The following is a 16375-nucleotide window of genomic DNA, read 5'->3' as shown; positions in this document are numbered from 1 at the left end:
GAGGTCGGAGGATGCCTCCTTGGGAAAGTGATGCTGTTTGGAGTCTTATTCCTTAGCCTTGATCTACTGCCAAGGACCTTGTGGAATGTTCTACAGGATCAGTTCACTTTCTGCTGTGTCCTGACATAGACTGACGCAATGCATGGTCATCCTAGCACTCTCCCCACCCCAACAACCCAGGCTGTTTTGTGAGGTTACTCATCCCTCCCCATTTACAGCTGCTGCTGATCCCATGAGGATGGAGACTAAGCTCAGGGTCACACCTCACAGGGTTGGGTCATCATTTTTCGTTGTTTCTTTGTTTTTGAATGTTCTCATGACTCAGCCAACTTATTACTCAGCCAAACACAGTGAGCCACCATGGTAGAGTTATTCATCACACAGGTTTTTTAAAAACCATCTTTATTGAGATAGGATTTGTATTCCATGAAATTAACTTGCTTGAAGAATGAATTCAGTGATTTGTAGTAAATTTACTGGGTTGCACAACCATCACTAAAATCCACTTTTAGAACATTTCCATCATCGGTTGGGTCATCTTCAAATGGAAAAATCAAGAAATTATTTTTCATGGTAATAGATCCATAATTATTTTTTATGGAATTAGTTCTGTGCTCCCTGTAGAAGGATCTCATTAATTAATTCAGTTAGTATTTACTGAGAGCCTGCTGGAGACCACAGCTGGGCTAGGTGCAAAAGGCAATAAAGAGAGAAACAAACGGAGATGGAGGCTGACAAGCTTCCTGTTGAAGATACATTGTTAGATGTGATCTACTTGCAGGTTGGGCTTCCTTGGCAACTGACAGTAAAGAATCTGCCTGCCAGTGCAGGAGATGTAGGTTTGATTCCTGGTTCAGGAAGACCCCCTGGAGAAGGAAATGGCAACCTACTCCAGTATTCTTGTCTGGGAAATCCTGTAGCCAGGGGAGCCTGGTGGGCTACAGTCCATGGGGTCGCACAGAGTTGGACAGGACTTAGCAACTAAATAACAGCCTGCAGGTTATAGGTTACCTGTGGCTGCTGCAGGGCAGGTGATAGTTTTCTATCTTGTGGCTCCTAATTGATGAGACAAGGGCCATGCTTTTGCAATACCTGCTGATTGCACTGAAATTACTGGCCAAGCTGGAGGGAAGCATACTCTCCAATATCTGCACACAGCTGTAAGCTTTGGCAAGAGTGGTTGCAGGATCTGGGAAGAGAGGAGATTGGGGGTGCTGTTTGCAGTATGAAGATTCCACAGGTGGACTTGGAGTGAGTGGTGAGGTGTACTGAAGGAGGAAAAGAGTGCCAGGAAAGTCAGGGATGGTTGGCTGTTCAGGTGGCCTAGGGGCGCATCTGCATACAGTGGGGTGGTGATTGGGGGCAAGGTGGGAGGTTTGGATACTAGACTGAGGAATTTGGACTGGCTGGAGCAAACAGGGAAGATGCTATTTCAAGTCTCCAAGGAGGGGGGCGTGACTATTCAGACCTGGGCTTGGGTGAGTAATCTCGTGTTATCTGAAGGATGAGAAGTGGCATGGGTTAGGAGATTCGTAAGTATCCTAATGTTAGGTGATGTGGACTTGGTGTGAACAGGGGAAGTGGGGCAAGGAAAGAAGTAGTGGATGAGAGAGAAGATTCTGCCAGGTAGGGGAGAAAACCTCTCTGTCCCAACTTCTTCTCTTAGGGTCCATACCTGCTGTACCCATCTGCCTGTTGTACTTCAACTAGCCCCTCAGATTCAGCCTGTCCAAAGCCAGGCTCCACAGCCTCCTTCCTGTCATGCTTTCCCCTTGCCTGGTGTGCTTTTCTCTCTCCTCCATGCCTCTCCTTGTCCTATTCCTCTTGCCCAGGAGGAAGGAGAGGAACCAGAAAGAAGTGGAACACTTATCCTGGTGGAAGGTAGTGCCATTGAAGGTAGTAGTGAGAGATTTCCAGGGAGGGAAGTGCCAGAAGTCAACAAGGTGAGTGAGTGCAGACACTGAAAAGGGCTGGGGACTCAGGGCTGGTACTCAAGGTGAGTGAGGTCCCTTGGCCGCAAAATTTAAGGAGGCCCTGGCTGTGAACCCTGTGTTGCATAACCCTGAAAGCGAGGGTCCTAGACCAGGTTCCTGCAGAAAACTGGTGGTTGGGAGGATGCCAGCAACTTTGGAGAAAGCATTTGCTTTCAGAAAGTTAAGGACCGAGGGTGGAACTGTTTCTTCAGAAGATCGCCTTCAGTAGGAAGCTTCCTGAAGCTGCCTGGGGGCCTGCCTGTCTACTTCCTCCTTACTGCAGGATGGCCCCTTAGGGTCTCTGCAGATTCCCTAGGCTTCCTGGACCACAACGTGAAGACCACTGCTTAGATCTAGCCGCACTTCTTATCAGAGAATTCTGAGACCCAGAGAAATATGTGACTTGTCTAGGGCCACACATGGAGGGGTGACCATAGGGATCTTCTTTATCTTCCTTTGATGTGTGACCTTTAGTTACTTTATCTTCTCTTTTCACTATTCCTCCCAATCTCCTTCTCCCTCCTCTACCAATGAGAATTGGCAACAGCTGATACTCAAGGACTTTGTTGGAAGACTGAGGGCTAATTCTGAGAAGTTCATTTCTAAAGTGCCTGCTATTTAGCATTCTTTTAGGGGCTATTCCATTCATTATTCTTATAAGAACCTTTCTAAGTAGTTGTCATTGTCCCATTTTCTTGATGAGAAGACTGAGGTTCAGGAGGATAAGGGGCTGGCTTAGATTTGCATAGTTACTAACTCATGCTGCCTGATCCCCACTACGTATTTCTTTATTCATACAACTGAGTGCCTGGAAGCCAGGCACTGGTTTGGTGCTGATATGGTACAACCAAGGCCTTCCCTGGTGGCTCAGTGGTAAAGAATCTCCCTGTGATGTGGGAGACGAAGGTTCAATCCCTGAGTCAGAAAGATCTCCTGGAGAAGGAAATGGCATGCTGCTTCAGTATTCTTGCCTGGAAATTTCCATGGACAAAGGAGCCTGGTGGGCTACAGTCCATGGGGTCACAAAAGAGTCAGACGCAAATTAACGACTGAACTGTAACAACAGCAAAACAATGGTACAAACAAGGAGACAAAAATCCTACTGAAACCTACTCTATTTGTCCTCTTGCTCCTGCAGGGGATCAGCCTGTGCTTCCTCAGGTCCCCTACCTCAGGGTCTCTGGGCCGCCTGTGGTAGCTGCTGTGTTTTGGGCTGTTGCTGAGATGCTGTCCACATCTAAATTCATTCCTCAACCAATATGTCTCACGGCCTCCTTTCTCTGTGCCTCTGGGTCGAGGAAACTTTCCACTTGAATCATTCAGAGGCTATACGGGCAGTTTATTCTTCAAGGAACACGGTTTTGCTTCAGTTCTTAGCTTTATCATCAGCCATTTCATTTGGCCACAACCCCTGAGCAGAACTGTGACTCAGCCCCATGATTTAGCCCTGATAGGCAAGTTATTTTGGCCTCCTCAGCCCCAGTGAGAATTTTGACTCAATGTTTTCACTTGTCACTTTAGACTGTTTGCCAGAGTTTGTGGGAAAAGGAGTGTATTATTAATGCCTTTGCTGGGAATGGCTGCGCCTTGCCAGGTTGTCATGTGAGCCCTCTGAAAAGTCCTGGGCTGCAAGGCCCCCAGCGCTCCTAGGCCCAGGGGCTCAGGTGGGAAATGTGATCCTGTCCTACAGAAACTGCAAACAGCCACAGAGGGCAGAGAGAAACTTGGAAGGGGTGGATCAGGGTCTCACCTAGGAGTTCACAACTGCTTAGTGGGTGTCTCACGGGGCTGACTCCATCCTGGTGCTTCAGGGGCACCCGTCTTTCTTTGAACGTCCTTTAGTCTGGTGGCCTCCTCCCCTCTAAGACAAAATGAACATATTAAAATCAGCTTGGTAATATTTAGAGAACCATTTTACATTGGACGCTATGCTGGCCACTTGAAATAAGTGATGTAGTTTTAATCTTTAGAACAAATCTTTGAGGTAAAGCTTGTAGCTCTGTGTAAAGGATGAGAAAACAGCCTCTGAGAGGTGGAATGAATTACACAAGGTCATGTAAGTAGTAAAGAATGGAGATGGGATTCTAATCCAGAGTCATCTGGCTTTGAGGATGCCTTTGAGGACACCATGAGCCACCAGACACAAAATAATTCCTCCTCTTTCCTTTGGTTTGTTCCTACAGTTGGTCCCAGCTCCTCCATCTCTCATTTTGTGGCTTCTCATCACCCTGTAAGCGGGGACTTGACTAGAGTTCAGTGTCAGTTGGATCAAGGTTTGGGGGAGTAGATGGTGGGGCTCCAGGCCAGCCTAAGGGTGAGGATAAATGGCTCTGGCTCCTTCCCCTCTTTCAGCCGAAATGACACCTCTTAATGCTCTACCAAAGCTCCTTTTTAGTGCCCGGAGCTCAACTCTGAGTTTAGGGAAGATAATCTAGCAACATCACTTGCTTGCTTGGAAAACCTCCTTAATGTCTGAGCAGATAATCCTGTTGAACCCCGTATCTCATCTCTGCAGCTCTCATACCTTTACCCTTCACAGCTTAATATTTCTTAAGTAAAACAGGCCCACTTTCATGACTCAGCCTTTGCACTGTTTTTTCCCCCTGCTGTTGGGCATACCTTTTTCTGCCTGGTAAACTCCTATTCATCCTTCAAAACCCAGAGTGAACATTACCTTTTCTGACTTCTGAGTTGGCACCACCCCCAGCCCTTAGTTGATACCTTGCATGATCTTTCCGCCTTTCAGTTTATGGATCTTCCCCTTTCTCTAAGGCCTCAGGAATAGGGACTGGACCCTATTTATTTCTATATCACCTGTACTTGGGTGATATATTTGTGTGAACAAATGAATGAGGGCTTATCAATTAAACTATTAAATATGAGTTATAGGTGGCCCCACTAACTGAAAATCCCAGGGACTTTAGAGAAAGAGAAGTGATAGGTTAAAGCTGTGGGGCTCTTGATTCATTGACAGGTGAGCTAGATTGTGTGCTAGGAGCATTCCTGAAAATGGGCCCCACTGCAGAAAGAGAGGGTCCCAGAGGAAAGAAGTGAAGCCTCACAGTTGGGAAGCGAAACACCCAGCCTGCAGTCTCAAACCTTCCCCAGCCTGCCTCCCCGGAAAGCTGGGTGCACACAGGGAGAAAAATTGGGCATTCTGAATATTCCCAAAAGGAAGGGGAGGTGGGTGGCATGTAGGGGAGGAACAGAAGCAGAGGCAGGAGGAAGTCCAGGGTAACCTTTCTTTCCTTAACTGTGGTGCTGGGGGCATCCGGCTGGCCAGGGCTTCTGCCCCATGGTGGCTCCTGAGGATGCAGAATGAGCTGAGTCTGAGTGAATTTGGAGCTAGGACCTGGATATGTAGGCCATTCTGTGCCAGTGGGCCTCGTGCCCATTTAATTCCGCCTTCTCCAACTGCTGCATGTAGGCACTTAGACTTTAGACATGGTCAGATCTGAGTTTAAATAAATCCTTGTCTTCAGTTCAGTCACTCAGTCATGTCCGATTCTTTGTGACCTTATGAACCGCAGCACGCCAGGCCTCCCTGTCCATCACAACTCCCAGAGTCCACCCAAACCCATGTCCATCGAGTACATGATGCCATCCAACCATCTCATCCTCTGTTGTCCCCTTCTCCTCCTGCCTTCAATCTTTCCCAGCATCAGGGTCTTTTCCAACGAGTCAGCTCTTCGCATCAGGTGGCCAAAGTATTGTAGTTTCAGCTTCAACATCAGTCCTTCCAATGAACACCCAGGACCGGTCTCCTTTAGGATGGACTGGTTGGATCTCCTTGCAGTTCAAGGGACTCTCAGGAGTCTTCTCCAACACCACAGTTCAAAAGCATCAATTCTTTGGCGCTCAGCTTTCTTTATAGTCCAACTCTCACATCCATACATGACCACAGGAAAAACCATAGCCTTGACTAGATGAAACTTTGTTGGCAAGGTAATGTCTCTGCTTTTGAATATGCTGTCTAGGTTGGTGATAACTTTCCTTCCAAGGAGTAAGCGTCTTTTAATTTCATGGCTGCAGTCACCATCTGCAGTGATTTTGGAGCCCAGAAAAATAAAATCAGCCACTGTTTCCACTTTTTCCCCATTTTTCTGCCATGAAGTGATGGGACCAGATGCCATGATCTTCGTTTTCTGAATGTTGAGCTTTAAGCCAACTTTTTCACTCTCCTCTTTCACTTTCATCAAGAGGCTTTTTAGTTCCTCTTCACTTTCTGCCATAAGGGTGGTGTCATCTGCATATCTGAGGTTATTGATATTTCTCCCGGCAGTCTTGATTCCAGCTTGTGCTTCTTCCAGCCCAGCATTTCTCATGATGTACTCTGCATATAAGTTAAATAAGCAGGGTGACAATATACAGCCTTGACATATTCCTTTTCCTATTTCGAACCAGTCTGTTGTTCCATGTCCAGTTCTAACTGTTGCTTCCTGACCTGCATACAGGTTTCTCAAGAGGCAGGTCAGGTGGTCTGGTATTTCCATCTCTTTTGGAATTTTCCACAGTTTATTGTGATCCACACAGTCAAAGACTTTGGCATAGTCAATAAAGCAGAAATAGATGTTTTTCTGGAAACTCTCTTGCTTTTTCGATGATCCAGAGGATGTTGGCAATTTGATCTCTGGTTCCTCTGCCTTTTCTAAAACCAGCTTGAACATCTGGAAGTTCACGGTTCACGTATTGTTGAAGCCTGACTTGGAGAATTTTGAGCATTACTTTACTAGCGTGTGAGATGAGTGCAATTGTGTGGTAGTTTGAGCATTCTTTGGCATTGCCTTTCTTTGGGACTGGAATGAAAACTGACCTTTTCCAGTCCTGTGGCCACTGCTGAGTTTTCCACATTTGCTGGCATATTGAGTGCAGCACTTTCACAGTATCATCTTTTAGGATTCGAAATAGCTCAATTGGAATTCCATCACCTCCACTAGCTTTGTTTGTAGTGATGCTTTCTAAGACCCACTTGACTTCACATTCCAGGATGTCTGGCTCTAGGTGAGTGATCACACCATCATGATTATCTGCGCCGTGAAGATTTTTTTGTACAGTTCTTCTGTGTATTCTTGCCACCTCTTCTTAATAACTTCTGCTTCTGTTAGGTCCATACCATTTCTGTCCTTTATTGAGCCCATCTTGCATGAAATGTTCCCTTGTCTTGGGCACTTTAATTTTGAATTGTGTAGCACTGAGCAAAAATAAGAGAGTTGTTCTGGATCAGTGAGCCATATCAGGATCAGTGATCACTATCTAGAGGCTTTCTGCTAAGTGGTTTATGGCATACCGTAAAGATAGGTGTTGTCATCATTCTGAAGTCACAGATACATGACTAAGGTTCAGAAAGGCTAAATACTTTTCCCAAGGTCACACAGTGAGTAAATGATACAATCATGTAGTGGACCCAGGTTTGCACACTTGATCCACTAGGCCTCCAGCCTCCAGGTTGTGTGATCTTAGTCACCTGGGGCTCACTGAATCAGTCTGGTTGGGGTGGGGTCTGGGGAGCAATGTATATAGCAAGTATTCCAGATGGTATTGAGGTCTAGCAAGTTCAGGAAACACCATGTGGTACTTTCCTGCCTGTAAGGTGTGGGTCATGGCTGGCCTGCAATAACTATTAGCTGTGACTATTGTGACATGAATTAACTGAGATGATATTTTATCATAGGAGCTTCCCAGGTGGCTCAGTGGTAAAGAATCTGTCTGCCATGCAGGAGATGCAGGTTCGATCCCTGAGTTGGGAAGATGCCCTGGAGGAGGGCATGGCAACACACTCCAGTATTCTTGCCTGGAGAATTCCGTGGATAGAGGAGTCTGACAGGCTATTGTCCGTAGGGTCTCAAAGAGTTGGGCACAACTGAAGCAACTTAGCCCGCAGTGTATTTTATCATGCAAAGACTTTCATCTTTTAAAAATTCATTAGTCTTAGAACTAGAACTTAGAAGTTAAGAGAAGTAGATTCTGAATTGTGAATCTACAGTCTAAAACTGTATACTCAGAACTATCTGTACATGAAATGAGCTGCCTTCAGAGATCCCTGTTCCTCCCGTTAAAGAAATCGGCTCTACCACAAAGCTGGTGTGCTTTAAGGACCTAGGGCCAGGTTAGTGACTGCCCTCTGCATGCACATCCTTCGGAGGATTTGGGTGTGTGAAGGTTCCAACAGAGGTGAAGTTGAGGAGCTATGCAAAGTCAGAACAGATTCCAACCCTGGAAGGGAAAGCAGGAAGGAGGAGTGGCAGAAGCCAAAGCGAGTAGATATTCAGGGGCCATTGCTTCCAGCAATGTGTCCTGGGCAACCTGCATTCTCTTCCATAGCTTCTGAGTCACTAGAACCCCAGTCCTGCCATCAGGGCTCTGAGCACTTTATGTTTCGCAGGGAATGCTGGTGGACACATGTCTTTCTATCTCTTCCCAGGATTCCCAGGTCTTCCTGTCTTTAAGTTCTCAAAGCCTATCCTGTGAGCACATACATTACAGATCATAGTCTGGAAATCTTGTCTCATCAGAGCTTGGAGGAAGGCTCAACCCCCTACCTTGGGCCATTGACCTTTTGTTTCCAACCTCAACCTTGATGATAAAACTCAGCATAGGGATTCCTCTGGCAGACCAGTGGTTAAGACTTCACCTTCCAATGCAGGGGGTGCAGGTTCGATCCTGCTAAGGATCCCTTAGCATCCAGGGAGCTAAGATCCCACATGCCTCGTGGCCAGGAAACCAAAACATAAAGCAGAAGCAGTTAAAAAAACAACAACACCTCAGCATAAGCTTTCTTACAGACTAAGAGCAGTCACTAAGACCCTGCTAGAAGGAAACCAGGTGAATGATTGCCTACGCTAGATTCTAAGATCCATGACGTTATTAATAGCTGCCACCTTGAACACTGATTGTGTGCTGGGTGTTTCTTTTGTCATTTAATTCTCCCTACAACCCAGTGATAGAGGTAGCACTATCCCTGTTGTATCAATGAATAAACTGAGGCCCCAAAATTCAGCTAAGTTGCCCTAGGTAACAGAGCTAGTAAACAATGGACTTGGACTTCAAACCTCTCTCTCTGTGAATCACAAGTTAGAACTCATTATGCATATATAATTTTGCCTTATTGGAGTAATAGGAAGTTTTGCTTCTCTTGATGAGGAAGCTTAGGGATTGGTTACCCTGACAACTGATGAGAGCAAAGCTGTGTAAAGAGTGTATCACAGGGATGGCAGATCCTTATACTCACATTTGAACTCCTCTCTAACCTTTATTAATATGGATAGCCATGACCTTCCCAAAGACATCTTTTGATGACTTTGGCAGAGAGAGATTTCTGGTTGCTAGTGACTCAGTGAGGTACCATTAATGCTAAGGATGGTGGCTGACTATGTTGGGGACTGTTGGGCTCTGAGGCAACCATGTTGAGGGCCAGGAATTTGTTCATGAGGAATGAAAACAGGTGGGAAGATTCAGTGAGAGGAACAGAGTGTGAGATGTGCATCATTTCATCAACCTTGAGATAAAAGGGCACCTGTGTGTATTAACTTTGAAAAGGAGACCATCTGGCCCCATTTTGGTTGGCCAACACAAAGAGATTGTCTTCTGATACATAGATCTGTTCTGTTAGAAGAACAAAAATCATCCAAGAGAGGTAAAGAAATTTGAGGGCTTTCTCCAACTCAAGCTTTATCTTCTGTAACTGTGAACAGATCTTGTTTTTGGTTTAACATCATTTGAGTACTCAAGATGGCAGGTCCTCACCATCCCCTCCTTTCTGATTGCCTGTCTGCCATCTTTTCTTCTAGAAGCTCCTTTGGGCTCCAATTTGAGCTGGGTGCTCTTACACACTACCATTTCTCCTTTCCAGGGGAAAGGAGAGAAGCAGGGAAAGGACAGAAAAGTGGGTAGCAGCACCTTTCTTCATTTCTAACTCTAGCCACAGTATCTTTTCTTGGGACTCTTTGTGTAAATATGGCCAATATTATAAACTTTACTCTGTCATTAATTTCATTACATTTGTTCAGCTATTTTGTTTTCTGCCTTAGGTGCTAAGTTTGTCTCAAGACTCTTTGAGGGCAGGAAATGTAGTTTATGTGGAGGTGGTAATGACTGTATTTTAATTTCAGTGTCTAGCAGGTAGCCAATAAAAACTTTTTTAAAATTTGTTTAACTGATGTTTATTGGATGCTTTTCTTGGTCTGGGCACTGGACACAAAGGCACTAGGGTTACGGAGCTAATTGTTACTTGATCGAGATGCTTAATTTTAAGGGAAGACAGACATGTAAGCAAATTAAAATTTTAATTTTATTTGAGCTATAATTGAGGTTTGAGTAAAATTTATTGGGCGCTCAGATGAGAAATGATGAGACAAGAGAGATGGAGACAGATGTAAGAATGTTTTGAGAGCAGTAATAATAGAACTTTGTTTCCTGTTGCATGTGATTCAATACCTTTATGGGCTTGTGTTAGGGACAGTGAGGTACCAGGATGAATATGCAATCCAGGAGCACCCTGAGTGAAGGGAGAGTTGAATATGGGATAAGAAAGAAGGAAAAATGCTTAACAAGATATTAAGTGATGGAGAGACTGAGGGAGAGGATTATAATTCCTAACACATATTGAATGCTTATTACCATGTGCAAGGTAATTAACATGAATTGCCTCCTTTCCCCCTCATTATAATCTTATGAGGTAGATACTGTTTTCTCCATTTTTACAGATGAGGACACATCTTGAGAGTAGTCAAGTAGCCTGTTAAGATCACATAGTTGAGAAGTGATAAAGTCAGGTTTAAATCCAGGAACTCTTGTTCCAAAGTAAACACCCATGTGATTGGGTAGAGAAAAACTCAACCAGCTGATCAGGAATCCCCAAAGGGCCCTCAGTGCTGATACATGCTGTGTGCTATGCCTAGTCACTCAGTGGTGTCTGACTTTTGTGATCCCATAGACTATAACCCACTAGGCTCCTCTGTCCGTGGAGATTCTCCAGGCAAGAATACTGGAGTGCTGATAACCCCCACATTTATACCTCTGGCCCAGACCTTCCTACCATCCTCTGTAATCTTCTATCAGACTGCCCGGTCACACTCCACTTGAGAGTCTAATCTCAAACTCAGGATACCCAGAGCTGAACTGATGTGCTCTTCCCCAAGCTTCTCTTCCCTCATCTTCTTCTTTTCTGTTGAAAGCAGCACCATCCCCAGATACTAAGTTATTCACTCATTACACTTACGGTTTTCTATGTCTCACTCTGCTAGAATGTAAAGCTCCAAGGGCAGTGATCTTCATCGGGTTAAGCATCTTAAGCCCTCAGAATTATGCTGAGCACATAGTTAGTGGTTAATACATTTAAAAACGAGTAAATGTAGGTGTCAATTTTCCGTACAGGTGTCTGGTTTAAATTTTGTTCTTAAATGTGGTCTGGAGTCTAGGGGAGGTGCCCATGGGTGTGTGTAAGTGGGTACAGAGGGGAGCCCATGAGGTTGAGGCTGGACTTCTAGGGATGTGGACACTTCAGTGCCAGCAGGAATCTGGTCACCAGAGGAGCTTGGCATGGGGAGGGAAGAGGAAAGCTGGGAGGATGCCTGTTAGAGGGAGGGAGTTTGAAGAAAAGGAACCAGAGAGGCCTCACTGAGGAAGGTGCTGAGAGGAGATTTTGCAATTAGAGACGCAATTTCAGTGGAATGGTGTGGGCTGACTCCAGTTACTTGGGAAACAAGTGGAAAGTGGAGAAGTGTAAGCATCTCAAGAGGCTCTGCTTTGAGGAAGGAGAGGTTAGGTTGTTCTTTGAGAAAGTGTTTTGTTTGAGGATTTAAAAAAGTTATTTATTTTTAAATTGAAGAATAATTGCTTTACAGAATTTTGTTTTCTGTTAAACATCAACAAAAATCAGCCATAGGTATACATATGTCCCCTCTGAGGGTTTTTTTAAATAATCTGTTAAAAAAGAAACCCCAACCTTTTGGGTATGGGTGGGTGAAGAGGAGTGGGGAAGTGACACAAGAGGGGGTTGGGAGGTGACAAATAAGCTAATTTCATCCAGATTGGCAAAGGAGACATTGAGCAAATTCTGTCTGGTCCTTGCCCAAGAATTGCTGCTGAGTTCAAGCCCATAGCTCAATGCCTGGCACATAGTGGGTCCACAGTAGTTATTGAGTACACTGTAAAATACTATGGGATTGAATGACAGGTCACTATCAACTACAATACAGTAAAAGATGTCTGATACAGGGAGTTGGCTTTTCACACCACTGACTGTAGGCGAGTGGCATTTATCTCCCCTTAGCAGCATATTCGTGAGTGTTATGAGCAGTTGTATGTGGTTATATTTTGGTTTCCTCTTTTCTGCACCATGGTTATGCTTTTAGAAGATAAATTTGCAGGTGACTCACTTGGGTGACTAGAATGACTTGTTACCCAAGAGTTCTGTGTGCATATAATGGTGACTTAGTCAGTCTGGGCTGCTTATAAACAACAGACATTTATTTCTCACTGTTTAGGAGGCTGGAAAGTCTTAGATCAAGAAGCCAGTGTGCTGGCATTCTGGTGACGGTCCACTTCCTGGTTCATACCTGGCACCTTTTGCTGTGTCCTCACACAGTGGAAGCAGTGATGGGGCTTTCTTTTTTATAAGAGTGCTAATCCCATTCATGAGGACTCCATCCTCATGACCTAATCATGTCCCAAAGGTTCCACCTCATAGCTTCACGTCTGGGGATTAGGATGTCAATACATGAATTTGCAGGGGACACAAACATTCAGCCCATAGCAAATGCTAAGTCCAAGGAAACAAAAGAGTTGGCCAAAGGTGGCAGAAAGACCATTTGACTCTCAATTAGAGCCTGGCCATTTGACAAACATTCAGCCCATAGCAAATGCTAAGTCCAAGGAAACAAAAGAGTTGGCCAAAGGTGGCAGAAAGACCATTTGACTCTCAATTAGAGCCTGGCCATTTGACAAACATTCAGCCCATAGCAAATGCTAAGTCCAAGGAAACAAAAGAGTTGGCCAAAGGTGGCAGAAAGACCATTTGACTCTCAGTTAGAACCAGTTCCATTTCACACCAAGTGGTACCACCTCTGGGAGTTGGATTTAAATGATCTAAGTTTGTTTCCTTTGGATTTTATAGAATAGTGTCAGGAAAGGAAGAAATAAAAGGAACTATGATTTATGAAATGTATTAAGAATTACAGTCTGTTTCCTTCTTTAAAAAATGACACGCAAAGAATGCAGGTTTAATTCCCTGATGGTGGCAAATGACAAAGTTTATAGATGTCCAGGGAGAAGACAGAAGATTAGACTCCTATTTTAATCCCACCTTCTCTGGGAAGACATTGGCAGACTGCATAGGAAAGAATGAAAGAAAAAAATCCTTACTATTTATGAAATATCCTGTGTGCCTGAAATAATGCAAATGCACATGACACTCATCCACACTAGGGAAAGGGCAGTTTATCAGTGTAACCTACCCAAGGCCACACAGCCAACAAAGGGGAGGGGGCTTGACCCTCTTGGCTAAAGAGGGATGCATCTAGGAAATGTAGCTGCTTGAAGTCAGCCAGAGTCCCGAGCACTAGCGCAGTGCCTTTTAATCAGGAAAATCTTGAGAAATATTTATCAAAGGGATAGTGTGTTAATTGAATGAATTACCAGAGCCCTGGGAAAACTTGCAAATAGGTTTGCTGAAGTGCTGTTAGAGGTCTTCAGCACTTTCTAGAGAGTGAGAGAAACCCAGGGAGAGAAACACATTTAAATTTTCAAAAGGAGTAATTACAAACCATCAGCATCAGGTCATCACTAAGATGACTTGTGTAAAATGCTTGCATATGGTAGCTCTCAGTAAGTACTAATTAATGCATAAGGTAATTATTAAATCAATACATCCCCATTGTTTTGCCTCACTCTGGGACACAAGATATAGGGTTCCCTGACCTGACACTTTTGGGGTTCATGTTGGAAAGCACTATAGCTTTTCGTTATCCCTGATGTCTTATTATATAATATATCTTTCCCTGTTGGCAGTCCTAGCCTCTTGCCCCTCAGTTTAGCAACTCTTTGTGGTTTCTGCACAAGGAAACTTGTGTGTTATCTCAGACCCTGTATTTTAAAGACCATCCCAAGTATTCCCTCAATGGCCAGACATTTTTGTGTGATACCAAAGCATCGAGACACTATGTTGATTATGATAATAGTGAATTTAGAACGCTTCTATCAGTCAATGAACATATTTGTATCCTTAATAACTGAGGCCTCAGTTGGTAAAGAATCTGCCTGCTGTGTGGGAGACCTGGGTTCGATCCCTGGGTCAGGAAGATCCCCTGGAGAAGGGAATGGCAACTCGTTCCAGTATTCTTGCCTGGAAAAGTCCATGGACAGAGGAGCCTGGCAGGCTACAGTCTGTGGGATCACAAAGAGTCGGACACAACTGAGTGCTTATCACTTTCACTTTCAAATAAGTTGGAAAATGTGGACTAGACGGTGGTTGGTTCACTACTTCAACGTAGTCTTTTATAACTGTCACTAAAGGATACTAATTTGTGTCTGTTGGGAAGATAGCACTTATTTAACCCATAATTTTGAGCAGTACATAGACAGGGCTTGCTGATCCCATTTATGGATGATTTAAAGATAGGAAGGATAGTGAATGTTGTGTGTGCCAGGGTCAAAATTCTCTGTAAGCTTCACAGGCTAGAAGAGGAACAGAGTGTAGAAAGATAAAGTGTAGCACCAGGATAAATAGAGGATAAAAGGTGAGCTCCAAATACCAATGGCACACTCAGACAGCCCAGCCGGGAGGTGTAGTTAGGGACAAAGGCTTATAAGAAAGGCTGGTAAACTTGGGTTCAGTTAACGCTTGACTGAGGGTCATTAGCATGAGGCTGCTAAAAACTAACCAGAAACTTTCCACATTTGCATGGTAGGAGTATAGTTGGTCTCTTGTTCCCTACTAGTGAGGCCACACCTAGACACTGTGGAGTTCAGAAAACGTGTTACTTAAGGAATGGCTCAAACAATGAGAATGTTTAGCTTGAAAAAGAGAAGGGTTGAGGCGGGATGCGTGTGTAATAGTTTTGGGCTTCCCAGGTGGTGCTTCCCAGGGGTAAAGAACACACCTGCAAACACAGGAGACATAAGAGACATGGGTTTGATTCCTGGGTTGGAAAGATCCCCTGGAGGAGAGCATGGCAACCCACTCCAGTATTCTTGCCTGGAGAATCCCATGGACAGAGGAGCCTGGTGGGCTACAGTCCATGGGGTTGACTGAAACAACTTAGCATGCCTATAATAGTTTTAAAGGATTGTTTCATGGAAAAAAGAACAGATGTTTGTTTTCCTCTAGAGGATGGTCTTAGAACCAGCAGGTACAAGCTAAAGAGTTTGGGAGATGAGTCCATTGTTTTGGGTTGACCTAAAAGTTCATTTGGGTTTTTCTATAACATCTTGCAGAAAAACCGGAATGAACTTTTTGGCCTACCCAATAAATAAAGGCTTTTCAGAACTAATATTTAGCTGTCTGAAGATGGGGTGCCTTGGAAGGAGAGTTATCATTATTACAGGTATGAAAGCAGATGCTGGCAGGGTGGCCATTTTTTTGTTGCTGTTGAATGGGAAGTTCATTCATCAGGTGGTAGGTTGGCCACCTGACTGTCCCCTGAAGTCATTTCTAACTGTGACGGGGCTGCTAGGCCTCAGAGAGCACCCAGGCCCCCGACTTGACGTAAAAGGGGACCCAGTAACCAGATACCTGATGAAGAGGCCAATGTGGAAGGCTTGGGCTTTGGACAAAGAGCTAATGATGGAAATCTTCCTCTGTTTGACTTTTTCTGCAATTAATGAACAATTTGAATTCCAAAGAACCCATAGATAGCATTTGTTATTTAAAAAACAGTGGTATAACAATAGAGCACTGGGATTTGAGTCTCCCATAGGATTCCATAGGACCTCAGAGACCTCGTGTTCTTCCAGCCCTGTTCAGCTGCCCACATCCTAGACAGCCTCCCAGGTCTAGGACCTGGCCCAGGTCAAATCCTCTTTCTTCACTGGAAGCCTCCCTTACCCACCCTTATCTGCAAGGCTGGTCTTATCTCTGGGTGTAGACATGGTAGACATGGACCTTGGAGAGTTAGTTGAACTAGGTTTGAATCCTGGCACTGTCCTAACTGTGACCTTGAACAAGGGACTTCACTCTCCATGTAAAGCATCCTCATCGTTATCTATAAGATGCAGATGAGTTGTATCTACCTTGCAATGTTATTAAGATAGCTGAAGAGAGATAAAATGCTTAGCACAGCACCTGTCGCGTGTTTCATGTTTGGCCAATAGGATTCATCTTTATGATGCTAACTGATAGGCATTATTCTTGACATCTGTATTCAACCTACCCCAAGGATGGTTACCTGCCAAGAAGAATTCCCTGG

At 44.5% G+C, this 16375-nt stretch overlaps 1 long non-coding RNA gene across 1 annotated transcript; it reads right to left on the bottom strand.

Moving 5' to 3' along the window:
• Nucleotides 1-372: 372 nt before the first annotated feature.
• LOC123333825 lies at nucleotides 373-3824 on the bottom strand. Its single transcript, XR_006551439.1, has 2 exons — nucleotides 3724-3824; nucleotides 373-538 (listed from the first exon to the last, which is right to left on the bottom strand). It is a non-coding gene; the product is annotated as an uncharacterized LOC123333825 (long non-coding RNA).
• Between the last annotated feature and the right edge of the window lie 12551 nt (nucleotides 3825-16375).

Source organism: Bubalus bubalis, chromosome 1 (assembly GCF_019923935.1).
Source record: "Bubalus bubalis isolate 160015118507 breed Murrah chromosome 1, NDDB_SH_1, whole genome shotgun sequence".
Lineage (NCBI taxonomy): Eukaryota > Metazoa > Chordata > Mammalia > Artiodactyla > Bovidae > Bubalus > Bubalus bubalis.
The sequence above is the reverse complement of the archived record's forward strand: the minus strand, read 5'-3'. Positions and strand labels throughout refer to the sequence as shown.